This window comes from Balaenoptera ricei, chromosome 2, assembly GCF_028023285.1.
Source record: "Balaenoptera ricei isolate mBalRic1 chromosome 2, mBalRic1.hap2, whole genome shotgun sequence".
In the NCBI taxonomy this organism is placed as follows: domain Eukaryota; kingdom Metazoa; phylum Chordata; class Mammalia; order Artiodactyla; family Balaenopteridae; genus Balaenoptera; species Balaenoptera ricei.
This window is the reverse complement of record NC_082640.1, coordinates 48,909,763-48,923,780: the sequence shown is the minus strand read 5'-3', so window position 1 is coordinate 48,923,780 and position 14,018 is coordinate 48,909,763. Positions and strand designations below refer to the sequence as shown.

Genomic DNA, 14,018 nt, shown 5'->3' with positions numbered 1-14,018 from the left:
ACTTAGATTTTAGAGTAATTCCTAGGAGGAGTGTTTGCTTTGAAGGGAATAGATGTTCCCATTGATAATCATTTGAGGAAGAAATTACTCCTGGCATGAGGACAAGGGACAAGAAGAGTTTAAGAGGTACTTCTCTTGGAATGGTGTCAAATTGGTCCAGACTTCAAGTTGTGAAGACACCCAGAGCCTTTCTGGAGGGATCTATCCTTGGAAAATTGGAGGGAGGTAAAAAGCAAGGCATGAGTCTTGCCCAGAAAATTCCTAACATCAGATCAGACTTTGGCAAATAGTTCAGAGAGCCTGGAACTATAATAATATAGAATAATTGCAGTCAGGTAAATGGCAGCTTTTGTTTGTAATTTGGAGAATAACAAAATAAACTCTTTGTTGAGGAAGAGATGTTGGAGATCCAAATTGACGTTGGAGCTTTAGTTGCATTTCAACTAGGAACCCAGCAGCTATTCTGGGCACTCCCAGATTATTGTAATTATTATTGTAGTTTGAGAACAAACCCTAGTTGGCCCCCAAGGCTCTCTGTGTCTGGAATAAACCATGTCACTGCTCTTGTGATCTCATTTAGAACAAGAGAATATGTCTTTGTCTTAACAATACTGTGAATCCCATATACTCTTGAAGACAGTTGGAAAGGAGAGGCAAGTGTGCAAAGGGGGTAAGGAACCTTCTGGAAGAGAAGAGAAAATATTTAGGCATCTTGCCCTTTTGAAGATCAACATTGACAGGATGGTGATACTCTATGTGAAATGCCAAAGGGCTCCCTCCTCCAAGTAGGAAGTCTAAAATGGGTGACTAAAACTCAATACCAAAACTGAACTGTTTGGGAAGATACTGCTTCTGGACACAGAATGTGGCTGAGGTTAGAATCCTCTCCTAACCAAGCCTCGGGGACTGTGCTTTGAGAATCATGGCTCTGCAATAAAAATAAAATCTACAATAGTGTCATTGTTTTTCCAGCCTTATGCTGGGCTGAATGGAGCTTAACACCAGGAGGGCCTCTATTCCCTACTCTACACCTGGAGAAGTTCCTGCAGGAGAGAGACTCATGGAACAACAATACACTAGAAGGAAAGACCTGCGGGAAGAGTGTTCTGAGGCAGGGGAAACAGCACACACTAAAACCCAATGAAGGGGTGAGTTTGGATCACAGGAGAAAATAGAGAAGTGGCAGGCCCAGGTATTTTCAATATATTTATGAGGCACATGCTGGCACACACACAACCAGTACTCATATCTTGATGCATTTTTTAAATGTTTTATTTTGAAAAACAATTGCAGAGTCACAAGCAGTTATAAGACACAACACAGAGAGATTCCATGTACCCTTCACCCAGTTTCCCCCAAGGGTTACAGCTGGCATAACTACAGTACAAGATCACAACCAGGATATTGACATAGATACAATCTACTACCAACAGAGTTGCCCAGTTTTAAACACACTCATTTGTGTGCATGTGTGTGCATTTGTGTGTGTTTACTTTAAAACAATTTTATTACCTGTGTAAATTACCTGTCAAGATTCAGAAGAGTTTTATCACATGAATCCCTCCCTCTACTGTTTTATGGTCACAGGCCCCTCTATCCCATCTACCCCCAATCTTGGCAACCACTAATCTGTTCTCTCTCTAATTTTGTCATTTCAACAATGTTCTATAAATGGAAATATCTGGTATGTAACTTTTTGGGATTGACTGTTTTCATTCAGCATAATTCCATTGTGATTCATCCAAGTTGTTGCACATATCAATAGTTTATTCCTTTTTTATTGCTGAGCAGTATTCCATTGTGTTGATTACTGCAGTTTATTTAACTTTTCACTCATTAATGGTTATTTAAGTTGTTTCTAGCTTTTGGTATTTATGAATAAATCTTCTATAAATATTCAGGTACAGCTATTTGTGTAACCTAAGTTTCTATTTCTCCAGTTCAATTGCTAAGTCATATGGTAAGTACATGTTTAGGTTTATGAAAAATTGCCAAACTCTTTTCTAGAGCATTTCCTGTCAGCAATGTGATGTTATCATTTTTAAAAATTTTATCCATTCTGGTAGTGTCTAATGATATCTCACTGTGGTTTTAATTTGCATTCTCCTAATGGCAAATGATATTAAACATCTTATCGTGCTTATTTGCCCTCTGTATATCCCTGTCAGTGAAATGTCTGTCTCTGACCTTGGCCTAGTTTCTAATTGGATTATTTTGCTTCTTACTGTTGAGTTTTTTTTTTTTTTTTTTTAATACATATACATGTATCTACTCTTTTTCAAATTCTTTTCCTATTTATGTTATTACAGAGTATTGAACAGAGTTACCTGTGCTATACAGTAGTGTCTTGTTGGTTATCCATTTAAAATATAGCAGTGTATACACGTCAATCCCAAATTCCCAATCTATTGGGACCTTATTGGATTGGTGTTATTAAAAGTTCTACTGCTGAGTAGCTGAGTAGTCTTAGGTATACAATTGCCTATTTGGTTGAGCTTTTTATTATTTCAACAGTAAAGTCACTAAAGAGCAGGTTTACATGGTTTCAGGCTGGATGACTGTGTGTTCAGAATGCCTGAGATGGGGCTGATCTTAGAAAGAGGCTCCATTAATTTATTTGAACACCCAGCTCATAGAACAAATGTGTGGATACTTAGCTCCCTATATTGGATACCTGGCCACTGGACAATGAGCTGGAGGCTGGAGATAGAATAACTGTATGGCTAATTCAAAAAGAAAAAAAACAAAACTCATCTGGACAATGGAATACCTTAGAAATATCGTACTATTTATTTTTTCTGTTTTCTAAAAGAAAAACACATGCACAGTTGTTACCTCGGATCAGAAGAACATGGGAGTTAGTGGTACGAAGCAGGACACTGTGGGGCTCTTGGGCACAGAAGCCTTTCTGTGTCCCCGGTTTCTTGTTTGTAGGGAATTGGTTTCAGCCTCCATGACCTTCCCTGAGTTCCAACGGGCAGGTTCAAACAGTTGCTAATCAGGGAAGGGAGGAGATGCAGAGACAAGAGAGGAACAGTCAAATGGTGATGCAGCCTTGGGGCAGGGTCCTTGTTCCACCTGAAAGGATATACATAGCAATATCTTTGAACTCTTCTGCAGAACTAAAACCCCCAACGAATGGAAGATGTTAACTAGTTGATGAAGCATTCTTCATTCCAGAGAGAAAGTCACAGCTTGATAACCTTGAGAACCACAGAAGCTCATCAGGAGACCACCTGAGGACAATTTAAAAGAATGCAGGCCCTGCACACACCCTGTTCCTTATCAGCAACCCCACCCTTGAAGCACTGCTATAAAACTCCTCACCAAATCCCCCCAAGTGGGGACACACAGTTTTTGAGGACGTGAGCCCACTGTGTCCCGCTTTGCCTGGCAAAGCAATAAAGCTATTCTTTTCTACTTTACCCAGAACTCTGTCTCTGAGATTTGATTCAGCACTGGTGAACAGAGCCCGAGTTTTCGGCATCATTAGAAAGTCAATAGTTATTGCAAACGAGGGCAAATTAACCATGCTAGTACTATGGAATACCAAGGCATCCTACTGGAATACTGGTCTTGATAATGCTGTATTGAAAGTGTGGTGTGGTCATCCTCATATTCTACACTACCAACTGAGAGGAAGCCAGCAATGGAGGCTGTGGTTCCTTGTGCTTCCTGCTAGAATACCCCCAGGAAGGATCATTGAGGAATAAGTTTGGAGGTCAAAAAAATATCCTCAGGGAGGGCAGATTAGGCTGCAAAAGAATGGATCTGGTGCTGGAAAGGGCATGTGATTAGGTTCTACTAGAAGGACTAAGAGTCATGCGAGGGACCCTCTCCCAGCACTTTCTAGGCCTGTGGCCCCTGATCTCATCGCCACACTCTGCTCCTGCTTTCCTTAACACGTCTTCTAACACTCCTCTGGAGTGTTCTCTGGGAAATACTTTTCATTAATGCATATTACAAAAGATGCTTAATTTTATTAATAACCTGGAAAATGGAAATTTAAATGAAAAATATAATACTTTGGAATGAGGAATGATCTTGAACAAGAACAGATGTGGCAGATTTGTTTCTAAAGTGTGCACCTTTGTTCTTTTTCAGATTGTAAGGTAGACTATAATTCTCGGGCACAACAAAGATATAAATTATAACTCAGTATTGTGATACTTAAAAATAGCACTGTACAATGGAATTGCAGCTGGTAGACTTCCTTTAGCAGGCTGCATGTGGATGAGGACCCATGTGGGTGTGCCCCATCCCCTAGATTTGTAGGCGTCCCCTCTGGCTTTGGGGCTGGAATGCCCTTCACTGCCTGGTGATAGAAGCGTAGACAGTCAGAGGTGGGAGACATTGACAATGCCCTCTAAGCTAACCTTCAAATGACTCATGAATTCTTTACATTATCCTTGGGAAAGAGAAAGCCAAAATTTGCTTGAAAAATCTTTGGAGAAATTTACTCAGTTCTCCCCAGTCCATTTATGCTTTCAATCTGTGCTTTTTTTTTCTTTTCCTTTTATTGAAGTAAAAATCACTGCCTTGTAACTTCTTGACAGAAGCTCTATGCTCCAGAGTATTCAGAAAAAGTTGAAACCCGTGTGCATATGACAGGCTTTTAAAAATGTGAAGGCAGTTCTCGTGTCTCCCTCCCCAAGCTTTTTCTTTTCTAGATGAAATAACTGCTTCTATTTAGTGAATGTGAGCTGTGCAAGGCACATGCTTGATATGTTACCCGAATTGTCTCCTGAATCCTGTCAAGAGCACTGCCTGGGAGAGGTCATTATTGACACTTCAAGATGAGGAAACTGAGGTTCAGAGAGCCTGTGGTCTCAGGTCCCCCAGCTGTGTTAAGGCTGAGACCAGAACCACCAACTACTTACTGCAGAGTTGATGTTGCCCTCATGCAGCTTGACCCCATGGCTAAATACCCTCAGTTCCTTTAACCTTCTCCTCATCTCCCAGACCCTATATTATCGTTATTCTCACCAACACCTCTGACAGTGGGCATTTCTTGTTTTCTCTGCCTTGCCTCTGGCTTCTGTGAGAATGATGGTCCCCACACTCAGCCAGAGGGTTACTTAGGAGCTGGCATTTGCATGTGTGACTCCATTGACCTTTACCACATTAGACTTAGACAGGGGTGGGAGCCTTACCCAGGCCAAATATAGTCATCATTTGGGATTTTTAAAATTAAAAAATATATATTGTAACTGGAAATTTGAGGTAAAAGACATCCATTTCTGATGATAGTAAATGTAAGACATAAAAAGTCAGAACTGCTGGCAACCACCTTATAGAGAATAAGAACAGTGATGACAAGTCAGAGGAGCAGAGGTATGAAAGAAAGAGGTGTGTGTGTGTGTGTGTGTGTGTGTGTGTGCGTGCGTGTGTGGAGAGAAAGAGAGACAGAGACAGAGACAGAGAAATCAACAGTGGTATTACCCGTGTTTCCTCCTAGTTCTTTCTCATGAAGCTCTATCCCACGGATGGTATATTCAACATTTGATTTTCACGAGCCAACCTCCTTAATACAGCTGTCATTGGGTTTTTCTTACTGATAAACATCAGAGTCCTAAGACCAAAGTAAGATATTATATGTGACAGACCCTAAAATGTGGAATTAGCAAAGTGCAGGTGGGGTGGGATGCAGTGAGAATCCTTCTGTTTCATGCTAGGAAGTTAGCTTTGTCTTCATTATGCCACAGCTCAGCAGTTGGTTCAACTATTGCCTGTAGTCTCTTGGGACTCAGACCATATGCCCATGAAGTCTGTAGCTTTAGGCAAGTTGGTATAAAAGTGTTGAGATATTGAGTTTGCCAGCTACTCCTTGCCTTCAATAAGGTGCCTTCAATAAGGTGCTACAAGATAGCTCCAGTGAAAGTGGCTTATTTGAAAGCAAGTAGGAAAGAACAAAACTGGTGTATGTACTCAAAAAGTATAATTTTCAAGATTTAAAAGAACATAACTTTCATTCAAGTACATTGTGACCATGTATCAAAGTTTTTTGCCTTCTAAGAAAGACATGAGAAAGTTTCTTTTTCTTTTCTTTTCTTTTGTTAACTACATATATAGCTAGCAAAAGAAAATCAAATGCTGGACACGATATTGCTAAAGTCAATGAACAATGGTTGATAGCAGTCAGGGCAATTAAGCTATAACCTTTTTAAAAAGGGTCATCTTTTTACTGGACAGAAAGCATTTTCATCATTATAAGACAGAAACTATTTGCATTGCTATCGAGCAATCATTTGCATTGCAGTTGGGCAAAAATCACTCATAGTTTATCAGTTTTCTACAATCAAACATCAGTCTTTAAAAGGTTGCAAAATATCTGAGGGCTAAGAAATAATAAATGGCCAGATGACCCTCAGATAAGCTTATTAGACAATTCCCTAAGTTGATAACAAAGATCACTCTCTCTTATTTGTTTGCTTTACTCACAAGTATTAGACGTTTTTGTTATCAAAACATAATATTTGTATGAAATGAAGCATGTCCTGTGTGTGTCTTTGTAGAAGATCAGCAAATTTTTGCCTTACCCTAATGCTACAGCACTGATTTGAAATCCTGGAATCTTTCATTTTGAATAGAGATATTCTAGAAGAACCAGAAGCATCACAGAAAATCAGATTCACCTTGTCCATACAAGTGCCTATTCCCATTTACCCTCTCCCTTACAGAGTCTCCTGGGGACTCTCATCAGCCTAGATCAGCTCTCTTTTGGGCAGCCTGGATTATTTTTTCTCTATTGTACCCCAAAGCAGAGTATCTAAGTCTGGGACTAAGAAACTGAAACTAAAGTGCAAAATCCATATTCAAAAAGTATGACAAAGCCACATGCAAATGCTGTTGATTGTTGGCAAGCTTAGGAAGGTCATCATTTTCAAACTGATACACAGAGGACTGAGTTTTCATCAGAAGGACTTTGACTGATTAATCCTGAAAGTGGTAGCACTCAAATTTTACCGCATATCAGAATCATTAGGGATCATGTTAAGAGGTCAATTGCTAAGCCCCACACCTAGAAATTTAGTAGGTACAGGTTAATGCCCACTAATTTACATTTTCATAATTTTTAATCTTCATGGATTCAGAGGCTTGTGGTCTGGGATACTACTTTAAACCATTCCTTAGGTCTATACTAGATACAAGTACTCACACCACTGTAAAGGCAACGCTAGGAGAGCACACACCTCACAGGAGGGCTCTCCCCATTCTCGCTTTGGTATCTGCCTAGTAAAGAAAGTGAATGAGGAACATATCACACTGGACAAAGGATGGGGAAGCCAGGTTGGCTGATGCAAGAATTCATTTCACTATTAAGAAAGTAAATCAACTAATGGGCATCCAGAGGCTTTTTTGACCATACCTTTTCTCTTTACACTCCTTATTGAAAGGAAATGACATATAGTATAACAGTGAACACAATTTGCTATTTCTACTTTTCTCTTTTGCTAAATGAGAATTTTACTGAAGTTGTTTCTTGTTTTTCCTTCACCATTGTACATCAAATATTCTGAGCTTAGTACATTTCAGATTTAGATCATCTATTTCAGATGTATAAAAGGCTATATGTAGATTGACTAAGATTAAACTGTACAAGGAATAGAAATACCTCTGAGAGAAAAGAGTGGGACTAGGAAATTGCTTCTGGATGAACTAGTTATTTTGCATTTAGATCATTCCTATTTGGAAAGGCTGGAGATAAATGCATTTGCTGTAGTACACAATATTAAGAAAAATTACCCAATACTTGAAAAGAAGGGAAATACTCTTGCATGTTACATTGAAGCCATGCTAGAGCAGTACAGGGCATTGTAAACAACATCATGTATATGAGAAGAAGTATACATGTTTACTAGGAGCCCAAGGGGTGGACTGTAGTAGAAATATTTTAACTTAATTACCTGATTAATTAGTTTATTTATGTTCTCATCTTCTTCAGGTACATTATCTCTTTCCTTCTGGGGATTGTACAACCCCCAATTCTAATGATGTGGTTCTCATTGTACGTATACAGGACTGTGCTTTTCTGTTACGGTACACCAATCCAGGGGACAGCGTTCAATTAAAGCTGCACAAAGAATCGCACAAAAAAAGTCTTCCCTAGGATTGTTTAAAAATAATATTTCAAAAAAAATCTTTTGAAATCAGGCAATCTCTCCTAGAGGTGAGAGTTATCAGATGTTCAACACAGGATTTGTTAGTTTCCTGGTAATCATTTGTGACAGAAAAAAAAATTGTTAGGAGGATCACATCTCGTTGCTTACACTTTGCTATTGAGACTATTTTTTAATTGCGAAAAGGACTCTGTCAAAGTGCAGTTAACAATTTAATTAAAGGGAATTAAAAGATGGAATGGGGCAATGATAACAGCATCAGCTTTGGGCCGGAGGGATGGGTGTGGCCCACGCATCTGTGGTGAGCTATTCCAGTGAACCTGGGCAAATCCCTTCAGCACTCTGGTCTCAGGGTCCTCATCTATATAGTAAGAAAGATTACTTAAGGGTTATCCTGAGGCTCAAGTTAACTGAGGAATGAGCTTCATGCTACAAATATAATGAATGAGAATATGAGGTGAACAGAGTGAGGGGAGCTATCCTCTGGCATGTTCCGTCACAGAATAATTCTTTATGACAACAGCTACCAGCTACTCACAGCATGAAACGTGCCAAGAGCCATACCATACACTTCATATATAATTGTTTATTTCATTTAATCTTACTCTCACTCTGTAACCTAGATCTTGTTATCCAAAATCGAAAGACAAATTATCTGAGGACTAGAGAATTTGAGTAGTCTGAGTGAAGTCCCACCTTAAAGTCCGTGCTTGGCAGTGACACCGAAAGCATGAGACATAAAAGGAGACATTGACAAATTGGACTCCTCATCAGAATTAAAAATCCCTGCTCCATGAAATACCCTGGGAAAAGGATGAAAAGACAAGCTACAGACTGGGAGAAAATATTTCCAAATCATGTATCCAACAAAAGACTTCTATTGAGAATACTTAAAGAATTCTCAAAACTCAACTATTGAAACAAATAATCCAATTAGAAAATGCACAATAGACATGTACAGACAATTCATGGAAAAAACATAAATATGGCAAATAGGTTGAGCAAAAGATGTTTAGTATCATTAGACATGAGGGAAATGCAAGTTCAAACTACAGTAAGATGATGCAACACATCTATCAGAAGAACTAAAATTAAGCAAAAAAAGATAACACCAAATGCTGGTGAAAGTATGGAGAAACTGCATCACTCATACATTGGGAATGTAAAATGGTACAGTCATTCTGAGAAAGAGTTTGTCAGTTTCTTCAAAAAAGTCAACATGTGCTCACCATACAACTCATCCACTGCACTTTGGGCATTTATCCCTGAAAGTGAAAACTTATATCACAAGAAAACCTATGCATGAATGCTCGTAGCAGCTTGATTAGTAATAGCTCAAACCTGCAAACAACTCAGATGTTCTTCAACAGTACATCTTATGTACCTGTGCCTGAGATAATATTTCATCAAGCTAGCACACACACACACACACACACTCAAGTAAGTGTATGTAAAACTAGTGAAATCAGAATATGGTCAGCTGTTTACTGATGTCGCTTTGTTGTATCAATTTCTTGGTCATGTTAGTTTACTATAATACATAAAATCTTACCAGTGGGGAAAAGTGGGTGAAGGGTACATGGAATCTCTTTACTATCACTGTATAACTGCATGCTGATATTCAAAACTCTTAAAAATAAGTCTACAATGTAGAGTAAACACTCTGTGTTCACATCTGGGACTCTGCTTATTTGGTGAGTGACACTGGGCATTTTACCTAAGCTTTCATGGCTACAGTTTCCTCATCTGGAAGATGGGAATAGCCCCAGTAGTATTTAAGTCACAGCAGTATTGATCAAGTGGTGGTAATATGTGTAAATAATTCAGTACAGTGCCTAGCACAGAGTCAGCAATCAATAAATTTATTATTAAAATAGTAAAAACGAGTGCCAAGATTTGAATGTGAATCTATTTAATGCAAAATTTTATTTTATTAATAGTTAAAATGATGGACATGCTGATTATTCTTTCCTCTAATTTCCTTTAAACATTATCCATATTGGGTGCCATCCCCCCAGAGATTCTAATTTAGTTGGCTTGGGATGAGTTCCCCAGCAATTGGCTTTTTGTTTGTTCTTTCCTTAATGCTTCCCAGATGATTCTAATGTGCAGCCTTGGCTAAGTCCCACTAAGTGTGCATAATGGTTATGTTTTTATTTTGTTGGTTTAAAAGTTTCAAGTTGAATTAGTCCCGAGTTTGGTGACATTGCCAGTTTTGTTTTCCCTGCTGTGGCTAAGGACACAGTTTCTCAGAGGAATACTCACCTAAATAATTGTAACCACCCCTGGATACATGTGGCTTTGATGATGGGGTCATTCCTAATCCATAGCTTACTCCTCAATCAGATAGAGGGAGCATTTTCCCAGGAGGATGTTGGCACACCTCAGGGAAGAATCAGCCACCAGAGCATCGACTCTCAGTTCTACTAAGACTGAGCAGACATGAATGAGAACATTGAGAGGAGAATTTCTCCCACAGTCACCTATGAAGGACAATTCAGGGCCTCTCTTATAGAGCAAATTATGCTTTTCCATTCATACTAGTCAAAGGCAGACAAAAGACATGGGAAATATTCTAATCAATACCACTTGGCTGCTTTCAGAAGAGAGATTTAAAAAGAAGAAATCCTCTGTTTTTCAGTTTTTTGATATTTTATGTATTCTAACAAAACAGAGGATAGTACTATGAATTAAAATCATTTTTTTTTGTTTTGCTTTCTTTTATTAAAAAAATGACATGGAATTAATATAAGGACAATCTAACTTATTTACTTATTTCATATAGAACCTCTTCATTCCCCATCTGCCCACCCTCACCCTGAACACACACACTGGGGACCTTCAAAGTAGGTGCCACAATCCTCTCCCAGCCCCCTCACTGTACGTGCAGACCATCCTCCTATGAAGAGCTGAAGTGTCCTCTCCAAACTTGAACCTGGATTGGCCCTCAGACTTGCTGTGGCCACATGGCCTGTGACAGCTCCAGGTCTATCCCTTAAGAAGTTTACAAGATTCTGACTTTGTTTTTATGGAATTGTTACCAAGGATGCTTGGGCACCCCTGCTGGAAAGAGGCCATGTGGAGAGGCCTTTGAGAGGAAGTACCATCTAGAGGGAGAGGCTGTGAGCAGGAGAGCCTAGTCTCACCCCAAGTCAGAACCAAAGCCCACATGGGTGTGGGAGGCCTGCTTGGTGACCTTACAGCCCAACCCAGCATCAGCTGACTGCCACCTCCTGAGGGGTTCCTGTGAATGGTGTGGGGAGCAGGACTGTCCAGACCAACCTCAGAAGCATGAGAAATAGGAAGTCATTCTGGTTTTATGCCACTGAGTTTCAAAGTTGTTTGTTACGCAGCCACAGATAACTGATAAACACATGCCATCTTCCTGATTTTAGGAAGAGCTGATGCAACTCGTCTGGGCCTCATGGTCACAAACATTTTGATCAATGCTCATTTGTACTCAGTGTCGAAGAATTCTATTATGTTTTTCTTAAGAAATATAGCTCTTGATGTTATCAACTTAAACACACAGGAACATATACCACCAACCACCAGCACTGCCCGCACCACCAGCACCACCACACACAATAATAACAAAAGTAGTGACTTGCTTTGAGTGTCCAGGTGGAGAGTGAGAATCAGTGATTATATTATAGAATCAGGGATGACTCGACTCAGAGATATAAATGTTGGTTTAAACTCTGGTTTACTGTGCCTGAGATGGGTAGTTCATAGGCTCCATGGCCTGGCTACTCAAGAATGGTTCCTCAACACAGATTACACATCTATTCCCTCAATACTCTTTTTTTTTTTTTTTTTTTTTGCTAAGTTATATTAATATATATTCATCAATAGATCAATTTGAAAAATGCTGAGTTCTGTTAATTACACTATAGACCTGTGGTAAAAACATGTTTGAAGAGAAGCAATGTGAAGAAAGGGAGAAAAACATTTCATAGTACAGATGAGATGCCACATAATACAAAGCTGAGAAAGAGCAAACTTATTTTGGGCTCCAAAATCGTTGGGATGTAGCCATGAAGTTAATACTCATGTTGCTGATGAAGGGTGTCAAACTGAACACTGTGGATTATTCTAGGCCATTAATAACCACAATCTGCTTGGAATAACCATGGCAACACCAGCAGCTAAGTACAGTACAATCACCCTGATTACCATAGAATTAGCACAAAACAAATGTTTATTCTTTTCCTAAACAGAAGTATTATTATGATGATAACAGTTTCCTATTTATCCCAGGTTTTCTCCTCATCACTCCTGCTCCAAACAATGGGAGGACACATCTTTGCCTGACATTTCTTTCTGATTTCTTTTCCCAAGAACCACGGAGGGTGCAGGGCTGGCCTTTCATTTCCCTTCCCCTCTTGCCTCAGTCTGATACACTAGAAACCATAACACACACATTGATCCATTGATCACTATCTGGACGCCAGGACCCATCCTGCTATGTGCCTTGAAGCTTCAGATTCAAATAACCAACCTGCATTGCTTGTTAATTGAAATCTCGTAAATTTTGATTTCTTTAGTAGTCACAGAGCACAGCCCCACGTGCTCCCAGCATATATGGTTCATGGGGAGGGAGATACATCCAAGCCCAGGGCGTGTTACCTGCCTCTGTCCACGCTTGCATGGTGGGCACCTGACAAAGACACAGCCAGCCCAGGTGTCATGCCGAGGGCCCGCCAGTGGAAGCTGAAGTCTAGTCACAGCGTCTCTGCTTGCTGGCCTTGTGAGCCCTGACGACAGCTGGCACTCGGCTGTCCCCAAAACCCCCTTTCACAGTACCCAGCATTGCACTTCCACAGTGATTGAAGCAATTAGCTGCCGAGCGGCTGATGTACCCCGCAGAGGGCTGGTGGCTCGTCTGACACATCTGGGCACTGAAAGTAATTGAAACAGCTGCTTCTGCCCATATGGCAGCAAAAGCTGGTCGTGCAGAGTCTGTTGCCTGGGCTGCACCAACCTCGGGCAAATTAGCCGTCATTAATCCCGGGATCTGACCAGCATATGCAGAGCCACTAATCAAGACAGCTGGGGGCAGCGGATGCTGAGAAGAAGAGTCCCTTTAAGATTTCTAAATGGCATCCCAGGTTAAAAAAAAAAAATTATAAAATAAACACACAAATCCAAATTACAGTCTTCCTCTTCCTGAGCTCTTTCACTCCCCGCTCCGCCCCCCACACCCGACGAGGATGATCTGTGTCAGCTGGTGTCTTCGGTTAGAGATTGCTAAAATTGCAGTACAACTTTCGGCAAGTGTAACACTTCTCAGTGCAAGCCTGGCATCCCGTTGATTATAAATAGCTTGGCGCGTGGCGAGTGAGAATGGTGTATTGCGCAGCCTTGGTGCTCTGGTTCTGAAGCCGAGGGAACCACAGTAATCATAGCCCTGATGGGAGAAAGCGAGCCGCACCTGACCCAGGCGGGAGAGCCCAGATGTTCTGCCTTCCCTCTGGCAGGCACGATGCTGACATTTGGAGGGATCGGGTTTCCATATCTGGACCTCAGAGGGCTGGGCCATCCTTGATAGGGAATTTATAGACTAGGGTTTGGCTGTTGCAAGTGGGCCTTGGTGACAGGTGAGAAGTCAGGTGCCACCTGGAAGGTAAAGGGGAGTTCTCTCATCCATGACACTGAGATTTATGACAGGACAGAGACTGTAGCTTCAGAAGACTGTTTTGCCTCAACTTCTGCATTGTGAGATGGGGCAGGCGGCTGTCTCATTTACACCCTACCAACGGGGTGGGTGTCATTATTCAGATGGCTTGTCATTATGCCTGACAACACCCCCATGTGTTAAAGAGGTGGTGCCAGAGCGTCTGGGCTGGGGTGGCGAGCAGATGTGTAATCCCAGAGGTGTGAGTGCACTGCGGGCTT

General features: G+C 40.6%; 1 long non-coding RNA gene across 1 annotated transcript; it reads left to right on the top strand.

Annotated features, from left to right (window-relative positions):
- The first annotated feature begins 1,087 nt into the window (after nucleotides 1-1,087).
- Nucleotides 1,088-3,432, top strand: LOC132360342 (uncharacterized). The gene is made up of 2 exons (XR_009501079.1): nucleotides 1,088-1,148; nucleotides 3,121-3,432. It is a non-coding gene; the product is annotated as an uncharacterized LOC132360342 (long non-coding RNA).
- The last annotated feature ends 10,586 nt before the right edge of the window (nucleotides 3,433-14,018 follow it).